This window comes from Mustela putorius, unplaced genomic scaffold (assembly GCF_011764305.1).
Source record: "Mustela putorius furo isolate JIRA1106 unplaced genomic scaffold, ASM1176430v1.1 tig00000660_pilon_pilon_pilon, whole genome shotgun sequence".
NCBI lineage: Eukaryota > Metazoa > Chordata > Mammalia > Carnivora > Mustelidae > Mustela > Mustela putorius.
In genome coordinates, this window is record NW_025421437.1 from 520115 (window position 1) to 534635 (window position 14521).

At 43.6% G+C, this 14521-nt stretch overlaps 1 protein-coding gene across 2 annotated transcripts in view; it reads right to left on the bottom strand.

The window, feature by feature from the left end:
* The window catches only part of RAB27A (RAB27A, member RAS oncogene family), a 79345-nt gene extending 69001 nt beyond the window's left edge, over positions 1-10344 (bottom strand). Inside the window, exon 1 of one of the 2 annotated variants that reach the window (XM_004779230.3) lies at positions 10216-10344. The gene's annotated coding sequence lies outside the window, so the exon portion shown is untranslated. The remainder of the gene's footprint in view (positions 1-10215) is intronic. The other variant, XM_004779229.3, reaches the window with a different exon arrangement.
* Between the last annotated feature and the right edge of the window lie 4177 nt (positions 10345-14521).

A 14521-nucleotide genomic window follows, 5' to 3' on the forward strand; every position in this document is an offset into this window, starting at 1 on the left:
GTACTGATGGTGCTGGCCCCAGAACCATCCTCTGATCATCATTCTGCAGCCCCAGAATCTAAATCTAACTGATCTGACACTTTGTTGTAAAAAAGAAAAACTAGGCCATATGCATTTCCTGTTTGACAGGAGACTGGTTAGTTTTATGTAAACAAAGAAAAAAAGTAATAAACCAGCAATTTCCGAGGCAGTGCTGCCTCTGCCCTTGAGAATCTTTGTGGTTGCTTTCCGTGAACCATGTAGAAAGAGGGCTGGGAGAGTTGAGTGCCATCTCTCTGCTCACCCTATGTGAGAGCCTGAGTGAGGGAGGCACTTAATCTCTCTGAGCCTCAGTTTACTTATCTGAAAACGAAGGGGGGGGGGTGCTCAGTCACTGGTTTCTGAACCTGGTTGTGCGCCATCCCTCATTTTGGCAGCATTTCAAAGAAAACGTGGATTCCCCAGGCGTGGCTGCAAACTAACAAATTAGAATCTGCAAAGGAGAGACTGGAAGATGTGTGGCTTTGTGTGGGTATGTTTTACTAAATCTCCCCGTGTGATTTTCACAGGCAGCCAGTTGCGAGGAAGCATTACCACGGTGATCTTTCAGGCCTCTTTCAGCACCGCAGCTCTCGGAATTTTTTGATTTCTAAGTCCCTGTGCCCTGAGTCTGGGCTCACCAAGTAGCTGTCTTCTTTTGTATGTGCTCCCCATGGAGTTTTACTGCAGGAGGCAAGTATATTAGTCCTCAAAGGAAAAACTGCTAGCAGTTCCACTTCTCATCAGTCAATAAACTAGCATTCTGGTTTTAGTTTAAAAAATATAGTCCTTGGGCGCCTGGGTGGCTCAGTGGGTTAAGCCGCTGCCTTCGGCTCAGGTCATGATCTCAGGGTCCTGGGATCGAGCCCCGCATCGGGCTCTCTGCTCCACAGGGAGCCTGCTTTCCTCTCTCTCTCTATTTGCCTGCCTCTCTGCCCACTTGTGATCTCTGTCTGTTGAATAAATAAATAAATAAATCTTAAAAAATAATAATAAAAAATAAAAAAATAAAAAATATAGTCCAACATGTAAGAGAAAACAGGAATTACATAGCACTAAATCTATAAAGCAATCTTCTCTATCACCAACTGCTCATTTACTTACCCTGTCATTCATTCATTCATTTTTTTAAAGATTCTATTTATTTATTTTAGAGAGAGAAAAAGCATGAGAGAGAGCACGAGCAGGGTGAGGGGCAGAGGGAGAAGCCGACTCCCTGCTGAGCAGGGACCCTGACATGGGGCTCCATCCCGGGACACTGGGATCATGACCTGAGCCGAAGGCAGACGCTTAACCCACTGAGCCATCCAGGCGTCCCTGTCATTCATTCATTATCATCTGTCATGTGCCAGGTATGATTCTAGGGGTTAAACATGTAGCACTTCACAAAACAGAAAAAGTTCCTGCCCTGTGGAGAGAACATTTTAGCAGGAAGAGAGAAACAATAAATAAGTGAACATAAGGATAAAATAATTTCTAACAGTAGTAAGTACGGTGAAGACAACAACCCAATAACAGGATAGTGAGTGTCCAGAGGCTACTTTTAACACAGTCATCAGGGTGAAAGTCATCACCCACCTCTTTGAAGAGGTGATATTTGAAATTAAATCTGAATGATGCCAAGAGGCCAGCCAGGTGAGGATCTAGAGAAAAACACACTGAGGAAGAGTTAAGGGCAAGTGCAAAGGCTCTGAGGAAGGAATGAGCTTGGCATCTCAAAGAGACAGAAAGGAAGGAGATGAGCCTGGAGATGGAGGCACAGGGATGAGCTGAAGTCACAGAGGCAGCAGAGCCCAGATCATGGAGACCCCTACAGAACAAGGTCAGAACATCTGAATCTTATACCAGCCACAGTGGGAAATGGCAGAGGAATTTAACGCAGAAGAAGGATGTGATCTGATTCACACTGTTTGAAGATCACTAGTTTTGTGTGAGGAATGGGCTGTAGCAGGGGCCGGGGGGAGGGGGTAAGAATGGGACCAGAAAAGCAGCAATATAGGGAAGAAATAATGGTGGCCTTTCACTGGCAGCTGGTACATCACCATAGCAAGTGCCCAGTTATTTCTGGATGGCTTTAATTTAGGTTAAAATCATAATATACTTGTTTCACTTCCTGTGATATTTCAGAAGGGTCAAGGAAGAGATATGGTTTGTTAAAGTTCCATCTGAAAATTAAACAACAAAACAACACAATTTTGTCCTGCCCGTGTTACACCTGGTTACAATCAAGAAATAGGAGCATAGGGACATGGAAAGAACACAGTGGAGAACCAGCAGACAGACCTGTCTTCTAGAATCTTCTCTGTCATCAATTAACCATGTGACCTGGAGCACAGCTCTGAACCTCTGAGGTGGAGCAAAGGCTAAGCCACCTGGCTTCTGGGGCCTACCACCACTTGAATTACACAATACTTGAAGCACAGCAAGAGAGGTTTCCTTCCCTGGGTGGCAAAATGAGCTGATGACTTAGCATAGAGAGTTTTTGTTGTTGACTTTTAAATCTTTCAGAGAGGCTCTAGTTAAGCCGAAAATCAGGTGTTCGTGAGGAAACTGTCCATCTTTTTTAAAAAATATTTTATTTATTTGACAGAGAGAGAGATCACAAGTAGGCAGAGAGGCAGGCAGAGAGAGAGGGGGAAGCAGGCTTCTCACCGAGCAGAGAGCCCAATACAGGGCTCGATCCCAGCATCAAGACCCAAGCTGAAGGCAGAGGCTTAACCTTCTGAGCCACCCAGGTGCCCCGGAAACTGTCCATCTTAATATTTCCTTGGGAAACTCTGATGTCCAAGGCACCCCTGCCACAAGGGTATGGAAGCTGGCCGGAAACCTGGGAAGTTGACAGTCCTGGTCAGCTGAAAGCTCCTCATGAATAGGTGTGGAGAGCACAGGGCTCTGAGGAATTTAGAGACCAAGCCTTCAGTCACAGTGCTCTCTTTGAGTTTCTGGCAGGCTTCCAGTTATGCTGCATCACATGGCAGACCTCCTGTGGACACTGTCACCACAGCGTCCATTCCTCTCAGATGGTCCACATGGCACCCCTACAAGGATCTCCTCCATGTGATCCCTGAGGGCAGGGGTTCACAGTCCCCACTGCCCATCAGTGTCGACACCCGGACCCTATTCTACATTTAGAATCAGGGTAAGTGAGAGGTGGAAAAAACAACAGTGGTAGAGTCAGTCTTAGGGAACTTCACAGATAGAGAGAATGTTGTCAGAATGTCAGAGAGAATGTCAGAAAAATGTTAGGCCAGGGAGATTCACTGATTTGTCTAATGTCTAATTTTTCAGCTTTGGCACCATTCATCTTTTGGGCAGGGTAATCTTTTGTCATGAGGGGCCGCCCTGTGTCTCTATCCACTAAATGCCAGTAGTAACTCTTCAGTTTTGACAACCAAAACTGTCTCCAGATATTGCCAAATGTCCCCACAGGAGGAGAGCGTCAAAATCAGCCCTGAGAACCACTGGTGCAGTATCACATAGTTAATTATTAGCAGTATTAGAGACTAACACCCAGCCTTCTAAGTCCCAGCTACGTTGGCTCCCCCACATTCAAGTAGGAGCTCTAGAACACAGAGGTGAGTCACTCCCTGAGGAAGCATCACAACCCACTTCATGCCTTTCTGTGACAAAGCAGAACAGGGTAATGGACACTTGACCTTGTCCCCGACAACAGAAGCCCAGTCAGGAATAGCCAAGCAGCTTCTTTGGCCACATCTGGTCTCCAGTATCAAACAAGAATAATACCTTCTCTTTTTAAGGACTGCTAGACCTTTTTACTCATTTTGGGGTCACCCCCTTGCAGTGGTGAGATTCATTATGAAAATCAATCATACCTTGTAAGAAACAAAGGAATTCTGGCCACCACAATAGATTATATTTTAAAATTCTTAGGTATCTCAAATGAAAACTTAATTCATGACCTATTTCTATATGTCTTATTCCTCCTCATCTTAGGGTTGGTATAACTAGAATAAAAGTAACTTATCATAAGGTTTAGTTAGTTGACTGACACCCTGTCTTTGCTTTTAATGGTACAAATACATAGAAGATAAGTAATCATTCATACTCAGATAAGACTTGACCAGCTACCCATGTGGTGGGATCAGGGTAGGATACATGAACTGCCGTCAATAAGAATGAACAGATTTTTCAGTCTCTTGGCAACCAATTTAATTATTACGCTTTGACCTGGCAGCTGGTAAGGCTTTACATGAATTAATCAGCAGATCTATGAAAAAACAAATTAGAGGCTCTGAAATACAGTATTCTAGTGACAGAGGAAGCATGTTCATTTTCAAGGTTGCTTTCTTAAATAAGTATAAATAATTTTAAGATAATAAAATAACTCAGTGTTTTATAAGAACACATCTCTACAGAGAAAGTCACCTCTATCTATGTAATTTATTTATCCTTCCCATAGATCTTCCATAATTGATGTACCACAAAGCAATGCAATGAGGAATTTCACAGGAGTAGGCCACAAAGCAAGCAGGCTGTCAATAAGACAATACTTCGTTTTTGTGAAATTACTCTCAGTAAGTCAACCATAATCAAAGCATCAAAACTTAAAGGGGACAAAATTATTAACAAGACCTCAAAAGGAATAAAACCACATTGAATAATGGGCTTTCTGGCATCGTCATGGGAATACAACCAAATGGTGGTTTTTGACAGTCATGTGGCTCTCCAAGAAAAGTCAAGGATGTCTCATGAGAGTGGCTTTGCCCGCCACTGGATCTGGGGACTGGAAGGACTGTGTGATAAGGGAGTGATCATAGGATGGTGACAACAGAAGTGATTTAGACTGGTAATTGCTGAATCACTATATCGTACACCTGAAACTAATATAACACTGTATGTTAACTATATTGGAATTTTTAAAAAAGAGTGATTAAGGGTCAACATGAAAAGATATATAGACATAGATATAGATATAGATATAGATATAGATATAGATATATCTTATAGGAAGATATTATGCAACAGACCAGCCACTGTGCCTGGAGTTCCAGTCCTGTCTCTTCTACTAACTCTGTGATCCTACAAAGTGACTTAAAGTCTGTGGATATGAGTTTCCTAACTACAAATAACTAAAATAAAACTAAATCCTCCACTTCCTTCCATTTTTTTTATACCCCTTGAGCTTATAAATCTTCTCTGTCCTTAAAGATTTTTTTTTAAATAATCTCTACACCCAATGTGGGGCTCAAACCCATAACCCCAAGGTCACTGGTCGTATGTTCCACAGACTGAACCAGCAAGATGCCCCCTCTCTGTCCTTAAGATAGACACATGTATGGTCACCAAAATAAGCCATAGGTCTCTCACTCTTTGGACATTATCATGATCAATTCATTTCCTGCTCATAAACTGTTTATCAGACTAGATTTGACAGATTAAATACAAGACAACCAGTTACATTTGCATTTCATAAAAACAATAAATAGTTCCTTAGTACAAGTATTTATGGAACACACTTATAGTAAGAAGTTATTCATTGTCTATCCAAAATGCAAATTTTTTTTCACTTGCTAAATCTAGCACCCTACCTCCAACCCCACATTAAAAGTTCGATTTAAGAATCAAAACTCTGATTCCAAACACACGGGTAGTTCTAAAGTGGCTGGGGCGCTAAATGGAAGGCCTTCTCAAGAGTAACATATACAGAGGCCATAAACAAATAAACAAATGGAAAAATGACTCTCAACTTTCCTCTTAAGCGAGGCATCAAATTTGAGTTAACAGTAAATAAAATGTGAGTGTTAGTAGACCTCACTCATACAGAACAGAGAATGTGGTGTGCCTTCTCTGCGGCACGACCAGACAGGAGGCCAATGGAGCTCAATGCTCCCTGCTCCGCCTCTCACCCTCCCGACATAAAGTTAATTACAAACCCTTTATCTCTTCCTCCAACTCCGGGCTCACGTCTGCTCCCAAGTAATCAGCTTAAGGGAAACCAGATCGTAAACTTAAACTTCCTGACCAAGAAGCAGGGGAATAAATGTGGTTCTAGTAAAAACTGCACAAGGCATAAGAAAGCAAAAGCCGTGAAGGGGAAAAATTACTCTCTTCAGAAGCCAATCTTGTTTTGATAATGGCAACACAATCTTGCTTCTTTGGGGCTCACACTATTTCTTCTTAATTTTAGCTTTATTGAGGTAAAACTGACAAACAAAACTGCAAGGTGTTTAAAGTATACTTCATGATCATTTGATGAACATTTACATTGTGAAAGGATTTCCCCCATCTAGTTAGTTAGGGGCTCAGACCTTAAATATGCAAGCTCTGTTTTGTTTTTCAGGGAGGGTTAAACCTATAATTCATTAGAGAAAATATATATTTGTATAAATCCCCTATATATGTATAAATAATCCTTTTCCATATTTTTCAGTGACGATACAAATAGAGCACATCCCAAGATAAGTTTAAATAATAATGGAAAGCATATTCAATTTTTAAATAACTTGTAAAATTAATTACCATACTCTCTAGGCTGTTAATTCAATTCTCGCTGAGAAAGGGCAGCAGGAAATCCTATTCAACTGTAGTCAATACTGCTTGCTCTGTCAGAAGCAGCAGAATAAGGTAGACTAAAACAAGATATTTATAGCTGTTGGCTAAGAAAAATTAAATGTATGGGCTAGAAGTTTCCAATGATAAAAATAAATCCAGGTTAATTCATTAACTTATTGGTATACTCAGCAAAAGTTTATTGAACATTCCTTTTATCCAAGATACCTTGCAATATAAGCCTTAAAAAGTGAGCTGAAGTCATACACTGCCTCCAGGATATTACGATCCAGCCATAAGACATATAAGACAACATATATACAAACAGTTGACAGTCTAAAGAAATTATGTAATTAAATGCCAAAATGTGTGTCAGGAGTTGCAATTTCAGTTAGAAGCCAGAGAAAGATGAATTCACTGTAGTGTAAAATATTCATCAAGAAATCAATTTCTATTTTCTTGATTTGACACACAAGAAGGGTATCACTGGGGGTGCCTGGATGGCTCAGTGTGGTTAAAGCCTCTGCCTTCCGCTCAGGTCATGATCGCAGAGTCCTGGGATCGAGCCCCACATCAGGTTCTCTGCTCAGCAGGGAGCCTGCTTCCCCCTCTCTCTCTGCCTGCCTCTCTGCCTACTTGTGATCTCTCTGTCAAATAAATAAATAAAATCTTAAAAAAAAAAAAAAGAAAAGAAGAAGAAGAAAGGTATCACTGGAGGGAAGAGCCAAATGCCCCCATACAGTCTGCCCAGGCTACAGAGAAGAGGGCTCCCCACTGCCACTGTGGGAAGAACCCAAAGCCTTTCCCTTTCCATGCAGGCTTAAACCATTGTCATGGGGGAATAAAAGGATAGAATAGGACAGACATGGGAGATCTTAGTGTAACTATGGACACTGCTTCTCTTAGGTGAAGTGTGAAGGAACAGAGAGAAAGGAACAATAGAGTGATCCTCCTTTCTCAGTCTCTCGTTCCCTTTTCATTCTTTCCACACATATTTTTTAGAGTTTACTACATGCCAACAATCATTCTAGGTGCTATGTACACCACAGTGAACAAGATAAATTCCTGACCTTCATGAAGCCTATTCTACCAGTGGGAGACAATAGTTGTGTGTGTGTGTGTGTGTGTGTGTGTGTAAGAGAGAGAGAGAGGGAGAGAGGAAGTATGTGTGTGTGTGTGTGAGAGAGAGAGAGAGACTGTGTGTGTGTATGTGTGTGTGTGTAATGACAATTATTGCTACAGATACTCTGAAGAAAAATAAGACAAAGTTAGGGGGCAAAAAATTATGGGTGGGTGAGGGATGCTGTTTGAGATAGGACGGTTCATGTAAGCCTCCCTAAAGAAATGACTTCTGACTTGGATGAAATGAGTGAGAAATCCATGTAGACATTTCAAGGAAAAAGCATTCCAAGCAGAGGAAGGAACAAATGCAAAGGTCTTAAGGAGTGGGTGAAGTGGAGGCGGCAAGGGGAGAAGGATGGAAGACAAAGCCACAGACTACATAAGGGGCCTATTAGCCATGATGAGGACTTTGTTTTTCTTCTAAGATAAAAAGCTATTGGAGGGCACCTGGATGGCTCAGTGGGTTAAGGTCTCTGCCTTCAGCTCGGGTCGTGATCCCAGGGTCCTGGGATGGAGCCTCACATTGGGCTCTCTGCTCAGCAGGGAGCCTGCTTCCCCCTCCTCTCTCTGCCTGCCTCTCTGCCTACTTGTGGTCTCTGTCTATCAAATAAATAAATAAAATCTTGGGAAAAAAAAAAGCTATCGGAGAGTTGTGAACAGAGGGGTGGGTGGCATAATGACCTCTGGCTGCTATGTTGACAACACCCTGTAGACTAGTGGGGGTAGATGCACGATGGCCCTGCTGGGAGCTTTTGCAGTAATTTCTGCAGTGACAGAAATGACAAGATCTTGGGAGAAGCAGTGAAAATGGTCAGAATGGTTTTTATCCTATATATATTTTTTCAAAGTAGAACCAAGGAGATTCACTGAAGAATTAGATGTGGGAATGAGAGAAAAGAATCAAGGGTCACTCCATAGTGTTTAGTCTGAGCATCTAGAAGAGTAAAATTGTTATGAACTGAGATGGAGAAGACTAAGTGAAGAGCAGATTTGGAAGAGGGAAATCAAGAGTCTGGTTCCTAGAGATTATTGCCTATTTCAAAACCCTTACATCTGTTGTCAAACCAAAGCAACAGAAATTGGGAAACTGACCTTAAATTTCGTATGAAAATTCAAGAGACCCAGAATAGCTGGAACAATTTCAAAAAAAGAAGAGCAAAATGGGAGGACTCACACTTCCCACTCTCAAAACGTACTACATAACTACAATAATAAAGACGGTATGATACTAGCATAAGGATAGACAAATAGATCAATGAAGTAGAATTAAGAGGAAGGAAGGAAGGAAGAAGGGAGGGGGAGAGAAAGAAAAAAGAAGGAAAGGGGGAAGGAGGAGGGAGGGAGAAAGAAAGAAAGGGAGAGGGAGGGAGCAAGGAAAGAAAGAAGAAAGGCTGAGATAGCTAAATGAGTTGGCTTCAGGCATGAAAATAAAATAAATTCATGATTTAAAAAGAAAGAAAGAAGAAAGTAGGAATGAAAACCAACATAAAATACAAGAAAAAAATTATCTTTAGTCAAGTGCTTTCAGTACTTTATGAACCTTTCTTAATCTCTAACCATGTATAGAACCCTATTTTACAGATTGCTTTGCCCCTAAAGCAAGTTATTAAAAAGGCAAAAAAAAAAAAGGGGGGGGGGGTCGGAACAATGGACCACCAACAAATTTAAAAAGCAATAATGACAGAAAACTTACAGGACGTTCACACTACTTCCCCTCCCAACATCTGAGTGAAGAACCAGCCATAACGCGAGAATCCATGGAGTAGGAAAACACAGCTGTTACCCCACTGAGGTAAGGAAGAGGACCCTGTGGCAGAACATTCTGTGGCCATGTGGCCTAGGTGGCCGGCAGAAGTCAAAAGCTGGGAAGATAAAATCAAGGGCTCACAAGATCTCCTCCTCCTGAGGCCTGACTGGCCTAAGGGGTGATCTACTGAAACAGAGACAAGGATTTGGCAATCGTTCCCAAACCTGCCTCCACCTCAGTCAGCCCTACCACCCGGGGAGATCCAGCCGCCGGCTGCGCGCTTGGGTTTCCTGCCTGCCTGACAGGGTCAGGGAGAACCGTCGCTCACCCCGCCAGTCTGCCGTCCGGACCCTAATCGACAAGGATGTAAAGACGTTAAGTCATTACACTGAGAACCACAGGAGGGAGGAAAGAACTGTGGGCCAGCGCCGGAGGTCTGGGACCTTCCTCCTCTCCCGCCAGGGAAGTTTCCTCCCCCCACCGCCCTCCCCGACGGAGACCCAAGTGCCTAGATGCCCCCCGGAGGGGACCTCAGCCCGGTCCCAAACCTGGATCTGCGCACCGGCGCCCCGCCCATGCCGCCCCCCACCCGCGGCGGTCGTCCCCGTGGGTCTGCGCTGAGGGACTCGCGGGGGGGCAGAGCGGGCTCACTCGCGCAGAAGCTGGGCGAGGACTCGCCGCCTCCCCTGCTAGCCCCAGGGCCAGCCCCGCCAGTCGCCCGCTAGCGCGCTGGGCTCTCCGGGCTGGAGCGGACCCCACCGGCCGCCGGGGGTCCGGCCGCCCCCCGCCCCCACGCCCCCCACAGCCGCGGGGCTCACCTGGCTGGAGCTCGCTGTCCCCGCGCCGCTGTGCCCGCGCGCGCGCCGCGTCCACGGGTTGCCGGCCCTTTTTGGGTCCTTGGCGGGTATTTTCCGTCTGGCCCCACATCACTTCCCGTAAAGGAGAGCGGGGTGGGGGCGGGACCTCCTCTCTACCCTCCACCTCCCGCTTCCTCCTGTCACCTCAGGGAGCACCCCGCCCGACTCCGCGAGGGCGCCTTGCGGACGCCTCCTCGCTCGCGGCTCCGGGTCCCGCTGCACCTGCGGCGGGTCCTCTTGTGAGCCACGAAAAGGCTCCCGCACGCTTGCTTTGGCCTATTATCCGGTCTCCATGGGCCTTTCCTGGAAAGGGTGAAACCTTAGAGACTTGTTTTCGGGTGGAGACCCAGACGTGACATTTCCAAACTTCCCCAGGATCCGTGACCTGCCAGGTGTGGTTTGCGGACTCTGGCCACATTTCTTCCTTCAAAGGCCATGTTCTAAAGGTATTTTCCAGGGCATCAGATCACTGCCTCCGCCGTAGGAGCCGGGGGTGCTGAGCAGCTGCAAAGCCGGCCCCACCCGGGGCTCCTGGGGCCCAGTACGCTCCTTCCTGCGGCAGGTCCTCCCGGGTCCTGCTCCCTAGAGGCCGGCTCCGCGCCGAACGTCCGGCTCTGCCACTGTCCAGCCCTCCTCGCCAGCTCCTTCCTCACTCGGATGCGCCTGGCCTGGCCTTCCAGCTCCGGGATTCTTGGAAATGACAGGAGGGAGGAAAAGTAAAATCCTGACAGGAAAAATGTATTTCTGAGAGGAAATAAACGGGGTCTTTGCACATACAGGGTAGTTCGGTTTAGAGAGTTATTCCAAATTTCTAAAAGGCAGCAATTCGTTAAGAGAGAGAGAGGCAGGGGCGCCTGGGTGGCTCAGTGGGTTAAAGCCTCTGCCTTCGGCTCAGGTCATGATCCCAGGGTCCTGGGATCGAGCCCCGCATGGGGCTCTCTGCTCTGCAGGGAGCCTGCTAACTCCTCTCTCTCTCTCTGCCTGCCTCTCTGCCTACTTGTGATCTCTGTCTGTCAAATAAATAAATAAAATCTTTAAAAAAAAAAAAAAAGAGAGAGAGAGAGAGGGAAAGAGAGAGAGAGGCAAAATGCAGTAAGATTAAAAAAAAAAAAAAAAAAAAAAAACCACCCAGCTGTGAGGAGACATCTGCGAGCCTTTGCTGCCCCCCAGCGGCTTCCTTCTCTCAGCGCTGAAGGGTACCTATGCGTCCTCTTGGAGCTGCAGCTGTGAAGGGGTTCAGGCCACCAGGTTACCACTCAGAGCCAGACAAATTTCTCTTCCAGTGGCCTCGAGGTATGGACAATGGCCTTTGTCCTTGCTTCTGTTGGCTCCCAGCCAAAGCACGTCTGAACCAAATAATTCTACATCTAAGAAGGGCAAAAAATGATTGAAAACCCTAATCCGGCTTCTCTTACCGTCTACTTCTACCACAAATTCCAGCAGTCCCAGGCCCACGCCCCCAAACCCATCATACTTCCGAGTTTGCAGCTACTCACAGTTTATGCTACAATACAATTAGCTTCTCAAATATGTGTCCAATTTGCAAAATCACATAGAGCATAAATATATGAAATTGTGGAATATTGAACATGCATCCAATCTGATATTTATAGGGAAATATACCAGAGTAATCTCAGAATTAGAGATAACAGATTTCAGCAGGGTGATAGTGTCAAGGATATTCCCCAGTTGAGATAGGCCATCAGACTGTTGTTGGTGGAGGCTGGCAGGGAAAGTAGCCCCAGGTTCATGTGTAAAGGAACAGTCCTGGGATTTACTGATCCGCTAATAGTTGGGGGCAAACAATGAAGCAACTGTTAGTGGCTGATATGATATGAGAGACTTCCCCTTCAATCTTCCCCACTTCTGAAGGGGACTGTAACCACGAGCTTACGAAGCAGATCAAAAAACAGACTATGGTAACGTGGCCCATTCATTATCCTTTCATTCACTGAATGAGTCCAAATTAGGTACCAGGGATGGAATAGTGAACAAGGTAAATTGGTCCCTACCCTCAGGAGCTTGACACCAGCAAGTAAGCAATTAATTTCAATGTGGTGACATAAGATCATCAATAAGGGAAGTAAGCATGTTACTGGAACACAAATAAGTGACACCAAATCAAGACTTCACAGAGAAAGTGATGTATAAATTAAGAAGGACGAATAAGGCAGAAGATGAGGGAGAAGGGAATTCTAAGAAAAGAGAGCAGAGAAAAGACTTGGAGCCGAAAGACACTATCCTATATTAGTTCAGAAAAGCTGAAAAACTGAGTAGAAAGAAGCAATCAGGGAAGAGACTGGAGGAATGGCAGAGGCTGGATTTTGAAGAACTCTGGAATGATTATTCATTTATTGACCACTTACTATGAATCAGCCAATATGTTAAGAAATTTGCATATATCCCCTCATATACCTCTCACAAGTGCCCTCTGAAATAAGTACTATTCCTGTCTTTGTATTACAGATAAGGAAACTGAGCCTGAAAGCAATGAAGCAACCTGACCGAGATCATACAGCTGAAAGTGGCAAAGCCAGGACTAGAACTTAGAACTCATTTTCTAAATGCCTATTAATGTTAAGAATGGGTTTCAGAGACCAGTTAGCATGCTGAAATCTAAGTAAGGAATAACAACAATCTGGTTTAAGACCATGACCATGAGGATGAAGATGAATAAACAGATTTGAGATATTTAGGAGAGTAAATTAAGACATGATTGTAGGTGGTGAGGGAGACAGAGAAATCCATGAAAATGCCTGTTTCGGATTTGGGCAACTTGAAATCCTTGAGCAAAAGGAAGAGGGCCCAGTTGCAACAGGGTGAAATAGACCACAATGAACAAGTTTAGACATTTTAACTTTGACATATCAGAGCTGGGAGAACATACAAGTGAAACTGTTCAGTATGCAACTGAACAGGCTGATCTGAAGCACAGAACACAAGGGCAGAAGCTATTGCCCAAGAGGGTACTCAAAGACATGAAAGTCAATGAGCTAGTCTAGAAAATGTACTAAGAGGGCAAAGAGGGGATTTGGTACAAAACCCAGAGGATCACTCAGTTAATGAAGTCTGAGAAAAGAGTGCCCAGAGAAGTAGGAAGAAAACAAAGAGAAAAAGTTATGACAGAAACTAAATATATTTAATATATCTTGCATACCAATTCAAAATCCTCTCTACACCACTTCTTACTCTAGTCACAGAACCGGTCACAGTATAACCTTGCTTCCTACTCTGGGTCTTTTCTGACACTGCAGGCTGTTGCTTGAAACATTCGCAGTCCCACTCCAGTATCACTTAATGGGGGGGAAATTGGAAATATCAGTAAGAACTCATGATTTTTAATATGTAAACTAGATAGGAATAGAATTATATATTGATATGTATGTATGTACTTTCCAGCAATGTCTGCTAAGAGATCCTAAAAGCAACTATATCACAGTAGTTATGAATACATTAGCATGCAGATTTTGATTTCTAAATACCCTTCTAGAATAAAAGCAACAGGCACATGATTATATCTAAAATATCTACAAAAAAACTATTACAGCTAATAAATAAGCAAAGATCAGGATACAGGATCAGTTGTATTTCTACGCATTGGCAGTAAATAATCTGAAAAGGAAATTAAGGAAAAACCCCTACTTGAAATAGCATCAAAAAGAGTAAAATACTTAGGACTCAATTTAACCAAGGAGGTGCAGGGTTTATACACTAAAAACTACAAAACTCTACTGAAAGAAATGAAAAGAAATAAAGAAGACTTAATAAATGAAGACAGTCCATAGTCATCTTTACCTAATATTAAAAGATAGCAATATGTCCCAAAGCAATCTACATATTCAACATAATCCTTACCAAAATTAACTTTATCAAGATTTTTTGCAGGGATGGAAGAGTTGATCCCAAAATTCATGTGAAATTGCAGAGCACCTGAAATAGCCAAAACAATCTTGGGGGTAAAAAAACAAAAAACAAAAAACAAAAAAAGGACATTGATGGACTCACTTTCTGATTTCAAAAGTTAATACAAGATGCAGTAATCAAAACAGTGTGGTATTGACATAAGAATAAAAATGTATTTGAAAAAAATTGACATGAGAGTCCAGAAATGAACTCATAAATCTGTGGTCAATTGATTTTCAACAAGAATGCCAAGAGTATTCAATGAGGCAAGAAAAATCTCTTCATTAAACTGGTTCTTCACATGCAAAAGAATAAAGCTGGACCCTTATTTCACACCATATATAAAAATTAACCAAAAATAGAT